The sequence below is a fragment of the Notechis scutatus genome, chromosome 1, assembly GCF_049901735.1.
Source record: "Notechis scutatus isolate UNSWTSFEM ecotype Mainland chromosome 1, rNotScu1.2, whole genome shotgun sequence".
NCBI lineage: Eukaryota > Metazoa > Chordata > Lepidosauria > Squamata > Elapidae > Notechis > Notechis scutatus.
In genome coordinates, this window is record NC_142009.1 from 182,237,772 (window position 1) to 182,253,753 (window position 15,982).

Sequence of the window (15,982 nt, forward strand, 5' to 3'; positions counted from 1 at the left end):
GTTTTTATAAACCACATGATCATTCTTTTTCAAAAATAACTATTAAACTTTTAAAGATATAAAGGTTAACAACTAATAATTGAGATAGAAGGATGAAAAAATAATGAAAAAAATCAAAGCCCAAAATATAGGAAGAAAGGAAAAGAAATACAAGGAAATGATGCCAGATTTATTTTTACAATGTATTTAAGTATAAACTTATATTAAACTCTTACTCTAAGTTAATAATATCACTTTCATTTTCTAATCATCAAATCCACATATCATAATTTAATATTTTTCATGTGTCATGCAAAAGTCTAGAAGAGGCTTCTAATCAGCATTAAAACTAATCAATGTCATTTCTTTAATTAAAACTGTCAGTTTCACGATCTTCACGATCTAAAACTGTCAGTTTCACGATCATCATTTTCAACAATCATTCTTCCATTATAGGTAATATCAATTTTTTTTCACCACTGTGCATCTATAAAAACAAAGTTCCATGAATATTTTCAGATACTTATTCATCAACCCCAAAAGAAACATATCTGGTTTTAATTCTATATTAGTCTCTATATTAGTCTTTAAAATCTTCTGAATTAATGAATGTATTTGAATCCAAAAGATGAATTATATCACTTGCTGTAAAGATCTTTGTATTAACATTAATCAATGAAATTGAATTATAATTGAATGTGAGCTTTATCCGTTTTGGTATAAGTGTAATATAAACCTAATTAAATGCTGGTGATAACATTTCTTTATCAAATATCTCTTCATATAGTTGATAAAGTTTTGACAGCAAAAGATCTATGAATGTTTTATACCACTCAATAGGGAACTTATTTAACCCTGGTGTTTTACCACGTGACATTTTAAAATTATTTGTTTTAACTTTTATCATAGATAAGGGATGAATAAAAGTTGTTTTTGTGTTTCATCTAAATGTTGAAGATTAGTTTTATTTAAACATACCTCTTTATCTTCCCTCAAAATGATATTGTACACTTTTCCTGATGTATTCTACTATTTATCTATTTTATAAATAAATTAAATTAAAATGTTAAATTTATCACCCTTTCAAAAGAAAAATCAGTATTTTCATACCAGGCAGTTAATGGTTATTCTACTCTGAATGGAGTTATCAATTGAGGAAAGTGACAGGCAGTTGAAGGTTAATATGTCTTAGGATTGTATATTGAGTTTCTCAGGTTTTTGGCACTAGGTTTTCAAGGGCTCAGTTGCCTGCAGTAGAAATTTAAAAGGGAAAATAGTTTGGGAATACTGCCCCATGACAGATTCAAGCCTGATCTATCATGATTTCCATTAATTTTCAGGATTTTTGTCTAAGTTTCTTTGGATGGCCTACAGCCATGTGGATGGTGCCTACAAGGAACAAGATATATATATCATTTGTCAGTTGGTTGGATTTCTTTTCTTCCTGTTTCCCTGAGCCTCTTGGTTATATTCTGGAGCATTTGAGGATCCTGACACTGAGAGAAGGTTGGAGACAAGAAAGGTCTGGTGTATTAAAATATTACATGCACAAATTTGGATTGAAATGGGACAACTTGCCACAGCCAACTCGCCATGGCCAACTTACTGCAGGACAACTCGCCACAGTCAATTTGCTGCAGGACATAAGGACAATTTAACAATTTAATTTAATTATTTAAAATAAATAAAAATATTTCAATTTTTGTCATTCACATTTCATTCTGTCCCTCTTTTTGCATCCTTATTAAAATGATACTATTCCACCATTTTTTAAATATTACCTCTTGTCCCACAGTGAATTGTCCCAAGGTGAGTTGGCCATGGCAAGCTGGCTATGATGAGTTGGCCATGGCAAATTGTGATAGACCCATTTTGGGTGACTTGGAGAAGGAAGCCTCTCCTAATGAAACTTACGGAGTTACACAACATATTCAACAACTTGAGAACATTTCTACAAAAGGATATCATCTCCCTCCAAACTGCATATACAGTGTTCTGGATTTTCTGCACCTCTCTGGAGAAGTTAATGTTATACATTCTTGCATATTTCACTTAAGCTGGCAATAATGATACCATCTGGTAGCCATTCAGGGGGTTCATTTTGTTTTTGTTTTTTTTCAGTGTACATTATGAAATACTGGGAAGAAACAAATCAGATGGAAATATAATAAAGGGCAAATCAAAGCAATGTGATCTCTTTATTTATCAAATATGGCAAAAATTAGAAGATAAACCTCTCCAGGGCATCATGTTAAATGAACTATAACTGGATCACAAGAAAAAAAAATCCCTTGCAACTGAATGTACTAAATTGAAACTTAATATAGCTACATTGCTGAAACTGCACACAATGTCCTCTGCTATTATACCCTTGAATATGTGCTGTGATGGGCAGTTATTATTAAAATCAACTCTTTTGAATAATCTCCTTTAAAGCCATTATTTTCTGTTAATTTCATATTTATGGGCACATCATCCGTTGTTATCCTCCTTTTCACATTTATGTCTCTGTGGTATGTTTTACACAGTTCACTGCTTAGCTCCCTTTCCAACTGTTTTATATGTAAAACCCTGAATGAATTTAAAAGCACTTTTCTTGCTGATTACTTCTGTAGGCTTTCATCAGTATGGAATTTATGGACTAATAAATTTTGGAATAATTAGGAGCAGAATTAAAAACAAAACAAAGAGTACCAAACCTAGAGAGCTACCAATTACAACCTGGATGGCTTTTTAATTCACTGTTGGAAAATAATAATGTTACGAGTGATTAACAGAATGATATAAATCTTTATCAAGTAGCTCTGTAAAGTTCTTCTCCTCCCCTTCCTTCTTCCCCACTTTCCTACTTTGGAGGTTTAATGCTAGGAATTATTGCAGTCCTGTACAAAAAAAATGGTATAACATCCTTTTCTGGGTTTTAGGGAACTAAAATTGTTCAATTTAGAGAAATGCTTCTTCTAAATGAGACTGTGACACCCCAAAGTTATGCTGTTAAACCAAGAACATTAGTTTTTAATCTCTTTGCATTCTGCATTCTAGTGGTGTTAGTTTTTGAGATGCAGTATGTTGATCGTGTGTTCATTGGAGCTACCAAGCTGTATTCCACAGATCTCCATAGAGGTTAGATCAGTGATACAAGGTTAAACAGTATGGCTGCTGTTCTAATTTATTTGTCACATTTTAAGCAGACATAGATTTTAAAACAGAGATAGCCTGACAAGAGTGTGTCTTTGGAATGTAGCAAGGCAGCTATAGGTAATCAGAACCTAGCCTTTAACTATTTGGTCATTGTTTCCCTAACAATTGCCCATGATTCTGTTGTATGGGCATTGGCACAAATTCCAGGCTTCAGCTTGCTCTGTGTGGTTGGATCCTGTATGTTCCACTTATGAGCTTACCATGCAATATTTGACCAAGTTTATGATTACATACGTAAATTAGGTTTGACACTTATCATATCCACTTCTGGGTTTTTGATAGCATGGCAATCAAATACTCTTCTACCAGACTTTTGATACTTTTATGTGATCCTTGATTCTGGTTTATTATAGCTTAAAGGAGAAATAAAGATGAACCTTCTTTGATCATGGCTTCCATGCATGTCCTAATGAAGAAACAATTACGATTAGTTTGGGATTGAACCTTTATTTTGTGTTTTGTTTAATTATCCTCTTTTGATCTGATGAGAAAGAATGATTTTGTTTCTCTTTCTCCATATAGGCAACCTGGACAAATTTTTGATAGCTATAATTCTGAATTCTGGAGGGGTGCAGATAAATTTTTCATGGACTTCAGAGCTTTGTAGTTTTTCATTATGCTCTCAAGCTTCCTCCTGATCAATGAATTCCCATGGAAGGCTTCAGAGAGAACTATTCCCCATGGGACATTTTTCAGATGTGGACATCCAGAGGAATGAAAAATGCAAGTTATAACAGAAGAAAAAAAATAGCAGCAACATGCTCTGTTATTTCGAAAATGCAACCCTCACTCCCACCCATTGGAAATATACAAAAAAAAAAAGTTTCCTTTTTTAAAAATAATTTTTATTCTTTAAAAACAAAAAATACAAAAATCTCATTTCTATTAATAGTTATTATGTCATTGTATATACATATTTCTTACTTTGTGACTATACATTATTTTTATCCTTATCCTTCACCCATTCGTACCACTTCTCCCATGTCGCATAGTATTCTCAATCCTCTTTGCCTTTCAGTTCCATAGTGAATTTATCTAGTTCAGCACAGTCCATTATTTTTTGAATCAAAACTTCATCTGGTCGTATTTTATCACTCTTCCAATTTTGTGCTAACATGATTCTTGCTGCAGTTAATATGTGTACAATAAGGTATCTTTTATCTTTACTTAAATTCCCTTTGATCATATCTAATAAAAACATTTCGGGTTCCAAATTCAATTTATATTTTGTAATCTCAAAAAGCCATCTCTGTATTTTCTTCCAGTATTTTTTGACCTCTCTACATTGCCACCACATATGGAAAAATGTTCCTTTCTTTTGTTTCCACTTCCAGCATTCTGATTTCAAGGTTGGATACATTTTCACCAGTCGTGCCGGCGCTAAGTGCCATCTCGCAAACATTTTATATTGATTTTCTTTGAATGCTGTCGACAAAGTCAGCTTCCAGTTCTCAGTCCAAGTCTTTTCCCACTCATCCAAATTTATATTATGACCCACATTTCTCGCCCAGGCAATCATTGGTCCCTTAACAATTTCCTCCTCTAGCTCTACCTCTAGTAAATAATTATATGTTCGTGTTATATATTTTATATCCTTGCCTGTCAAGATTTGGTCCAATTTTTGTAAATCTTTATCTACCTAACTCCTTTACATCTTTCTTAAATTTAGTTTGAATTTGCAAATATACCCACCACTCTAATATTATCCCTTGTTCTTTTAGTTTATCCAGTGTTTTAATTCCCCCTGTTCATCTACCAATTCTTTATATCTAATCATTTTTTTTAGTGTCCCTTGTATTTGGATATAATATAGCTTCCATAGATGAGATCCAGTTTGGTCTTTTCAAATAATGCTCTTTTTTTTCTCTCCCATGTTTGTAAAAGTGAGTCCCTTATCAAATGTCTATGGAAATAGGAGTGGATCTTATTCTTTTTATCCCATAAAAAGGCATGCCACCCAACTTGGAGGTCATAACCTTCTATCACCAAAATTCTTTTATTTTTTAAGTTTATCCACTCCTTAACCCATAGTAAAATTGCTGCTTGATAATGTTTCCCATTTTGGGAGTCCAAGGCCGCCTCTGGTTCTACTATCTTGTAATGTTTTCAATTTTATTTGTGCTTTTTTCCCCATCCATATAAATTTCATTACCATCCTATCTAATTCCTGAAAAAATTTCTTATCCAATTTTATAGGTATTGTTTGAAAATAGTATAATAGTTTCGGTAGTATGTTCATTTTTATGGCCGCTATTCGGCCAATAGTGATAGTTATAATTTTCCTCAATTGGCCAGATATTTCTTTATCTGTGAAAGTAATTTCATATAATTATCCTCTTTTATGGAAGAGCATCTTCCTGTTAACCAAATTCCTAGATACTTAAGTTTTTTGACATTTTGTAGTCCCAATTTCCTTTCCAATTGTTTTTCTTTTTTTTGACTTTTTATCAAGTTTTTGGTTATTACTTTTGTTTTATCTTTATTAATTTTTAGTCCTGCCACCACCCCATAATCTTCTAATTCTTGGATTAGATAGGTCCCTGACTCCATTGGATCTTCCACAAAAAACACTGTCATCCGCAAACACCTGTACTTTGTATTCTTTTTTGCTCTTCAGTCCAATCATCTCCTTTCTTTGTCTAATCTGATTTAAAAGCACTTCGATGGTCAAGATAAAAAGCAGAGGTGACATTAGACATCCATGCCTAACACCTTTCATAATCTTAAAGTTTTCAGTAATCTCCCCATTTATAATTACTCTAGCTTTTTGGTTCGAATAAATTGTGCCAAACCTGTTGGATCAAGAACTGTCAGCTGAGATTGTCGAAGGCCTTTTGAGCATCCAAGAAAATCAACGCTGCCTGCTTTCCCGGGTGGGCCTCATAGTATTCTAATACATTTAATACTATTCTTATATTGTTCCTTATCTGTCTAGAAGGTGGAAAACCGTTCTGGTCAATATGAATAAGTTCATTTAATATAATGTTTAGTCTTTCTGACATTATTGTTGCGAATATTTTATAGTCTGCATTCAGGAGTGAGATTGGTCTATAATTTTTAATCTGTTTGTGATCTAAATCTTCTTTAGGAATTAGTGAGATATTCGCTTCTCTCCATGAATCGGGTAATTTAGCAAAGTCTAATACCTCATTGTACACATCTAACATCACTGGTTCAAGACATTCATAAATACATTTATACAGTTCTCCTGGAAGACCAACCGGCCCTGGCGTCTTATTATCTTTCTGCCTTTCAACTGCCCTTTTCAATTCCATCACTGTTATTTCTTTATTTAATATCTCTTTCTGTTCCTCTCTAATTTCTGGGAGACCTTTCCTTTTCAAATATTGTTCTATATTTTCAAGGTTTATTCCATCCTCCCTATATAGTTGTTCAGAATATTTTTGTACTATTTTCTTTTTCTCAGTCATTCAATATTCTAATTTTCCATCATCCTCCTCCAATTTTTGTATCAACCTTCTTTCTCTTTCTAATCTTAATTTATGGGCTAACCACCTCCCTGGTTTATTTGCATGTTCAAAAAAATTCTGTTTTGCCCTTTTCACCTCTTTAACTCTCTCTTCCTGATTTATAATGTTCAATTTATGCCGTAAGAATCATCTCTCTCCTCAATTTTTCATCTTGTGGTTTTTTTTTTTTTTGTAATCTACTTTCTAGGTCTTTAATCTCCTCATGTAATTTATTCTGATTTTGCCATCTTTCCTTATTCCTTTTTGCTGTATATGCTGTTACCAGTCCCCTCAAGACTGCTTTTGCTGTATCCCATAGATTCTGTAATAAAGTGTTTTCCTTAAAAAAAAAAAGTTCCATTTCTTTCTTAATTTTCTCTACAAAATCTTTCTCCTTTAAAATTTGGGGATTAAGTATCCACCTTCTACTCTTCCTTTTCCTTCCTTTCCAAGTTATTTTTAATGGGTTATGATCAGCCCATACATTTGTCATAATCTCTATCGAATCTAGTTGGTTTCCTAGTTCTGCATTCATCCACGCCATGTCTAATCTAGACCACGATTTGTGTGGGTTAGAGTAGAATGTGAATTCTTTTTCCCCCAAATTTATTCTCCTCCATTGATCTATCAAATTTAGTTCCTGCGTCATATTGAAAAAGGATCTGGGCAAAATTTTCCTTTTCTTTTTGTTCTTTACATTACTAAAATAATCCTTTCTTATATCTACTACTGCATTAAGATCTCCCACAATGCTTACATTATCTTGTCCCATCTCAATGATTCTCTCATGTAAATCCTTATAGAATTGACTGGTTGTCATTCGGTGCATAAACTGTAAATAATAACATTGGCTTGTAGTTCAAGTATCAAAATTCTCCCTTGTGGGTCTACATATTTTTCTTTTTTAACATATACCACTATCCCTTTCTGTTTTTGATCTGCCAGGGCTACAAATAATCTTCCTAATTTAGGATATTCTAAACATTTCCAGAATTGTTTTTTAATATGAACTTCTTGCAGACATACTATTTCTAATTTCTGTTTGGCTAATCTAGATAGTATCTGTTTCCTTTAATGGGTGAGTTTAGACCATTTATGTTTAATGATAATAGCTTCGTTTCCATTTCTGTCTTTCTACTTGTGGGATATTATCTGTCTTGTGTTAATTCTAGTCTCTCTTTGCAGGCGTGTTCTTAATCTTCATTCTGTCTCCTCCTTGTTCTCTCCTTCTTGTTCTAGGCCTCCTATATCTTTCTGTTGTTCTTCTTCTTGGTTTTCTGTCTCTAGGTCCTCTCTACCACTGCTTTCTTCTTCTGTTCCTCCAATCTGCTCATAGAAATCTTGCGCCTTGTCTAAGTTATCTATCCTGATCCTCTTTTCCTGCCATGTTACCAACAAGCGTCCTGGAATTAACCATCAAAACATTATGTTCTTCTGGATAAGTTGTGTTGCCAAAAACTTATAGTCTTTTCTCTGTTCACGCACCTTCTTGGGAACCTGGTTCAGGGTTTGCACTTCTTTATCTTTATAAACCAAAGGTTTGTCTCGTGTTATCTTATATATTATGTCACGTACTTGTTTTCTGGCAAATCGTATGTGGACTCCCCTGGGTAACCTGTTACATCGAGCATAACTCATTTGAACTCTATAGGCCTCGTCGATTTCTAGCAGGATCTCTTGGGTCTCCCTTTGTAAAGCTGGCACAAGTAGTTCTGCCATAAGCACATTCAGATCTTCATCTCTACTTTCAATGATATTTTTAAACCTCAAGTAGTAGGCAGCACGGTCCATCTCTAGGTGGATAAACTCTTCTTCTAATCTTTTATTTATTGTCATCATCCTGTTGTCCATTAGTTCCAATTTCTTTTCATTTTGTACTGTTCTAAGTTCTACCTCTTCTAGTTTCTGCTCGTTCTTTTGCATTGTTTGCTGTATAGTATCAACTTTGTCTTCTAATTTATTAATATTGCCTTTCAATTCCATATGATTTTGCAAAATATTCTCTTGCGTTTTTATCTGTTGTTCTTGCATTTTAAGCATGGTTTCTTGAATGGTCATTAATGAAGCCTGTATTGTTTGCATATTGACTACAGTTTGTTTTTCTGCCCCTGACATTCCTTCAATTGCCTTTTGACCGGCAGGTGATGTAATTGTCAATGTTGGACTAGATGTTGTCTTCTTTGCCATTCTCTAGGCTGATGTCATGGCACTTGTCTTATTTTCAAGCTCTATTTATTTCTACCTATTTTATTATCTCCTTTACAATATATTTTAAACTAATCTCTTACTTTCAATTTATTCCTTCTTCTTTTCAAATCTCTTTATTATAATTATATAGAATTAGCACCACTTGTTATCCCTTTCTCTATCTCAAAGTCAATATCACTAACTAAAGTAGGATATCTAACTAAAGTAGGATATCTAACAATATCCTACTCAGACAAAGCCCTCCTGCTTTTCCTTATGCACAAAGTATCAAATTTATTCTTTTTTCCTTTTATTATAATAAAAGGGGGAATCTAATTTCCATTTATATATAATCACCTAGATATACACACCCCTTAATCTCTTAATATTGTAATCAAAACTTATTTATCACTATATTTCCTTAGTTCAATATACAATACTTAATCAAAGTAATTATAACCTCAAATATCACCCCAATAGAGAAGGAAAGACAAAAAGCCCCCCCCCTTTTAATTTCTTAATTCGCTTTTAACTTAGAGCAGTAATCCAGTAGCCAGGTATTTATCAATTGAAGGATCTATATCTGCATGTATCTCTATAGATCTTTCTCAAACACCCCTTTTCTATTTCTTTCTATACACAATGTATTGTAGTTTCTCCTTTATACAATAAAAGAGGGGTCAAGGTTTAGATTCTCTATACTCACAACAATATATATTCTTCTTAAACTCTTAATATCCTACTCTAAGATTATTTATCACTACATTCCTTTACCCAATAATCCTATTTAGTCAAAATAACTATACCATCAAGTTATTTCAAATTAAAGAAGGAGAAAGCCTCCTTTTTGATTTCTTATACCCACAATCTCCTTAAGACAGTGCTCTAATAGACAAATACATTCAAATCATACAGATCATGTTAATCATATAAATCAAACTTATGTTTCAATACCAGCCTATTTTGTTATCTTTAAAGTGTACAGTTCATACACCTCACTCAAATATTTCCTTTTCTTTTCTCTCCAATCTCACTGTCTCAGTCCAAACCATTTTCCCCTCTCCTCTCTTCCACTTTGTCTTTCTACTACTCCCTCCAAGTCTCTCTCTTTATGACTCCACTCGTATCTTCTCCGTTTCTTTCCAATCCTCCTTCGTCGTCTCTTTCAGCCCACTCTCTGCCAAATTTTCTTCTTCTCCACTCCCATTAATATCCTGCCGTCTCTTTCCGCTTGAAAATTGCTCAGTCACTCCTTTCTCCATGTCTCGCCTTTTTCACTTCCATCGTCCCGACTTTCCTTCTGATCCTTTCAATGTCTCGCCATTTCCACTTCACCTCCTCCTTCCTTCCAAGACTTTCTTTTCTTTCCTTCGTATCGCTCTCAAGTCCTGATCGGATTTCACTTTCTCCTTCTCCACTTGCCACGTTGTATGGATGGAGGGCCACGTAATCGCCCTCCATCCAAGAAGCAGAGAGAAGTCAATCGTCTCTCCCTTATCACCTTCTTTTTGCCACCTCCTCCTCTGGCTTCCCTGGATTTTCTTCTCCCACCAGTTCTTGTCTTATCTCAATCTCCACCTTTCAGCTTCCTAGAACTATTCACTTCCAACTTATACCCCCTCTCCTTCAGCCTCTTTCCGTTTGTAAAAAGTGCTGAACCACAACTCTTTCTTACTGTCTTGCCGCCTGTACTATGGGGTTACCCCCCCTCACCGGAGCTCTTTTTTCCCCAGAAACAAGTTCAAACTTACTTTTGGAAAATCATCACAGTTGCAACTTTGGGATTTTAACTTCAATGACACTTTCTGTTGATAATCTTCTCACTCCTCCTCATTCATGGTTCAGCCATGGCCTCAGGTCTGCCATCATAAAATGACAGACACTTTCACTTCGGGTTTTCACGGGTTTCCCTTCTTGCCGGCTGGTGATTGCGTTTCGCCTCGCTGTCTTCCGGGCTTCCCCTCTTCTCCGCTTGGCTCTCCAGGCTCCTCACACCCTGAAAGGTCCCCAAAAGTGAAAAAATGGGATCCAGAGACAGAGACCACTCTCCCTTCACCCTTTCACCAAGGCATCACCGCTGGAAGCATTCACACACAAAAAAAAGTTTCTTACAGGACAGGATTTTAGGGGCATTAGATGATAATTTTAGCATTATATTAGTAATATCGAAGGCAGACATAGGAATGGTGAAGAGTAGCACTATCAAATAATAAGGCATTATCATAAGCACTGGCTCACACCCTGTAGCCTTGCTGTTCCTTCAGCATTTCAAGAGCGGCAGTATGAGCCATGAGAAATGGAAAGTTGATAAAAAAGGTCATTGGAGAATACATTTTCCAGCTCAGTATTCCTGAAGTCAATGGCTTAAACTAGGACACAAAATGCATAAAGCAGAAAGTACAGTCTGTTGATTTAGCAGATGGGACTTCTAATATGTAAACCTGACCTAGTCAGTCTGCTGTAACTCTCAGCATCCCTGGCCGTTGTTGATTGGGGCTACTGGGAATTGTAACTGCAGCTACATTTTGAGAGCCATTGGCATCCATCTCAGTCTAGTGGTATGGTATCACTTGGTAATTAAATGTAGGACGTGATGACTTGTTTAGTCCTTTGTGTCCCTGAAATAGGCTTTGAAGCTTGATTGATGAGTGTACAAATTCTGAACTTCAGATCATATGATTTTTGCGTAACAGTTGTCTTAGATCCATTGGTAAGGTTTAGGAAATTATATGTAGATAGAAAAATATACAATGCCTGTCGCATATCCTATTAAATTATTATCTTGTATTTTTTCCCCTTATGGGTTTCCTCCCTTATTTTTCTTTCAATTTTCATGTGTGTGTGTGTGTGTAAAATGAGAATTAATTTAGCCAAATGTTTAAAGTTGCTGGACTAGAAGCTGGGAAATTTTGAGGTCTTATTTACACTTTCGATAGCGCTCTCTCTCTCTCCCTCTCCCTCTCCCTCTCTCCTTCCCTCCCCTAAATTGTAAGTTGAGAAACATTTACCTACCAACCTGTAATGGACCAGCATGGTAGAGTTGGCTCCCTAACCTTCAGTGAAAAGGCCTTCATCCTGCATTGGATTGATTAAGGCCAATAATAATACATGAAATATTGTATATCTGTACTTTGTTCATAAGTTGGAAAGTTAAAGAGTCACTTTCCCAGGCTTATAAAATTCCCAGGTGATATTTTTACTAGTTTTGCTGACAATTTATGTCTTAAAAACCCAGACTTTTAAAGGAAAGTTTCTCCCTGCTGCTCTTATAATTGGAATCTTGCGGTGAAGCCTGCAGATTTAATTTTTTTTAAAAAGAGAGAGAGAGAAGATCATAGAAATAAGACTTGGAAGATCTTGATTACATCAAGAAACATAATAAACGTTCTCCCTATAAAAAGGAGATGTATCAACATGTGTTATGCCTCTTTTTTGAAAACAGTTGAAAAGAAAAAATAAGTAATTTGGCAGAGCATTAACTTTGATTTCTTTAGTTTTATTATATTAATTAAGTGGTTTTTTTTTTGGCAGTTCAATTCCAAGTAGGCTATTTTCTATAAGATAGAATTGCAATTATTGAAACTTTTCCCATATAGAGAAAATATCCATATTTTATTTCTACTAATTAGGTAGGTTTTCATTTCATTACTATACTGAAACTAAAAATATATACACATATTGATAAAAATAAAATTGATCAGTTTATATACATTAACCATCAGCTAGAAAGGAGAGATCTCCCATTGGGAGCAGAGGTAAAGGTCATTTGATATTAGATAATTACCAGCTTCTGGATTAACATGAAAGCAGAAATAATTTTGCCTTAGTTTTTTTCCAAATTCTGCTGGATATGAAGCAAGTGTGCATTTGGAAAAACTACATGCAAAATGATTACAATTTTTGTACCAATGTTAAAAATGTGAAATAGTATACAAAAGGGACAGTGCAAACTTGTGTTTGAATAAAATTCAAGACTTATTAAACGGAATCAGACTGAATATTATGAATACATAACTTGAATCCATAAATATAAATGAATAATTTGAATTTCAGGAAACCATTATCATGGTTGCATGATTGTATTAATATTGTCTTTTCAGATGTGGGTAGTAGAGCATGGTTTTGCTGAATATATAGGTGCTCCAATGCACACATAATATACTCAAGCACACACACACACACACAATTTTTATAAACAAATACAAGACCTAAATCTCATGAGATCTTGCAAAAATAGCCTACCCCACATTTAACCATTTTCATTTTTTTCCCAAACTTCTCCCTTTGGGGAAGTTTTAGACCTCAGTGGATCTAGTACTATTTGGTTTGCTTGCCAATCCCCTTCTTATTTCATTAGAATACTTATTCAGTTTTCACTAACCTGAAATTTCCAGGTGGTTTGGAATTCTAGAAAATGAAGGGTAGAAATGATGCTTTGAATTACCAGCAGGTGGTAGTCATGGGCATAACATTTTCTTTTGTGTTACAAGCTATCAGAGGTGGTATTCAGCAGATTCTGACCAGTTCTGGAGAACTGGTAGCGGAAATTGTGAGGAGTTCGGAGAACTGGCAAATACCACCTCTGACTGGAGATTTTACAGTATCCTTCCCCTGCCACACCCACCACAGAACCGGTATTAAAAATTTTTTTTGAATCCCACCACTGCATGCTATGGTTATACAACATAATGGTTTCCAATTTTTTTTATCTACAACATGGGTGTCCAGCTTGTGGCATCACATTGCCGTCATGTAATGTATTGTGATGTTTTTTCCCTTCACGGAGCTGGGGTGGGCCCACAGGCCACCAGTTTGACACCCCTGATCTATAATATGCATAATATCTTGCCATTGCACAGGCTAACTACAGATAAAAGCAAATGAAATGCAAACCCTCTAAAAGGTTCCATATTTCCTGTGGTACATTAGGAACCAATTTGGTATAATGAATAAAGTATCAGGTTAGAAACTGGGAGACTGAGTTCTAACCTTGCCTTAAGCAGAATAACAAAATAATAGTTGGAAGGAACTTTGGAAGTTTTCTAATCTAAACCCCTTATACCTTATACCAGGGGTGGGCAATTAATTTCTGTCGGGGGCCACATGGAAAATCAGATCTTTGTTCGAGGGCCGAACCAATTTTATAAAAGCCCATTATAAAGGGCCCATTATAAAATGCAGCAAATTATATATAAGAATATTATATATATATACACACACACACACACACACACATACATACATACATATAAACACACACACATATATATATATACATACATACATACATACATACATACATATACACACACATATATATATACATATATACATATACATAATATATAATATATATAAGAAAAAGTAACACCGTGGCTGCTCCTGCTACTACTTTCCACGCTTTCCAAACGCGAGTCCCAGGAGAGAACAAACAGCAAACCGTGCTCAGGGGCACCCAAGCCCACCTAAAGCTAGGCTGCTGCTGGTGGAGCCTTGCCCTGCCTTGGTGCCCGTTTCCGGCTCGGCGGTCCTGCTCGGGCGGCACTTTAAAAGCCCTCCTCCTCGCATACGCGCCCGACGAGCTGCTCACCACGACGGCGGCTCCCAGCACCCGAGCAACTTCCCAGCAACTTGCAGCTTCCTTTTTCCTCACGGGCGCTCATGCCTGGCCCCGAGCCGCACGGGCGGAGGGGAAGCCCGGAGCGCCGCCGGTCGCCTCCTCCAAGCAGCCCGCCCGCCCGCCAGGCGGAACCCTTCCTGCTCCTCGGCGGAAACCGCTCCCGCCTGCAAACTTTGCCTTTGCAAAGTTTAAGCCTGGAAGCCCGGAAACCCGAGCAACTTCCCAGCAACTTTCGGCTTCCTTTTTCCTCGCGGGCACTCGCGCCTGGCCCCGAGCCATGTGGCAGAGGGAAGCCCGGAGCACTGCCAGGTCGCCTCCTCCAAGCAGCCCGCCCACCTGCCCGCCGGGCGGAACCCTTCCTGCTCCTCGGCGGGAAGACGCTCCCGCCTGCAAACTTTGCCTTTGCAAAGTTTAAGCCTGGAAGCCCCGGAAAAAAAGGGGATCGGCGGGACTCACCTTCGGAGAGGTCGCACTCGGAGGTGATTTCAAACTCCCAGCCTAGGCCTTTGCAAAGTTCTTCTTTTCTTTCCTACTCCGAGAGCGCTCCGCTGTTTTGCAGCTTTGGGGCCACGCGGCGCAGGGCAATAAGCCACGTCCAATGATTTTTTTTCAGAGGCGGGCGGATTGGACAGACCAACGGGCCGGATGTGGCCCGCGGGCCGTAGTTTCCCACCCCTGCCTTATACCATTCCAGACAAGTGGCTGTCCAGTCTTAAAAGCCTCCAACGATGGAGCACTCACAACTGTTGAAGGAAAGCTATTCCACTGGTTAATTGTTCTCACTCTTAGAAAATTTATCCATAGTTCAAGGTTGCTTCTCTTTTTGATTAGCTTCCATCCATTGTTTCTTGCCTTCTGGTACTTTGGATCATAGGTTGACCCCCTATTCTTTGTGGCAACCCCTCAAATATTGGGACAACCCTATCAGGTCACCCCCTAGTCCTTCTTTTTATGAGAGAAGACATATCCAATTTTTACAACTGTTCTTCATGTGTTTTAGATGCCAGTCCTCTAATCATCTTTGTTACTTTTTCTGCATTCTTTCCAGAGTCTCAACATCTTTTTTTATAATATTGTAATCAAAACTGGATACAGTATTCTAAGTATGGTCTTATTAAGGCTTTATATAGCAGTACTAGTACTTCATGTGATCTTGCTTCTATCCCTTTTAATGCAGCTAGGATTGCATTAGCTTTTAGGTGAGTGACCTTGGATCAATCATACTCTCTTACACCTGGGAAGCAAACAATTACAAACCATTTCCAAAAATCTTGCCAGGAAAACTGAAGGGACTTCTCCAGGCAGTTGCCAGAATTGGGACTGACTCAATGGCACAAAAATAAATAAATCATACGTCCACATAAAAATGCAGCTCTGTCTTCTTTTAGAGAAAGTAGACAGAACCATATTAGAGAAAGATACATAAATCCAAGAAGCATTGAACCAACTGGATCATATATCTTCACCCATGACATAGATGGGTCTGGACTTTTTATACTCACTAGCACAATATATGGCTAGATCA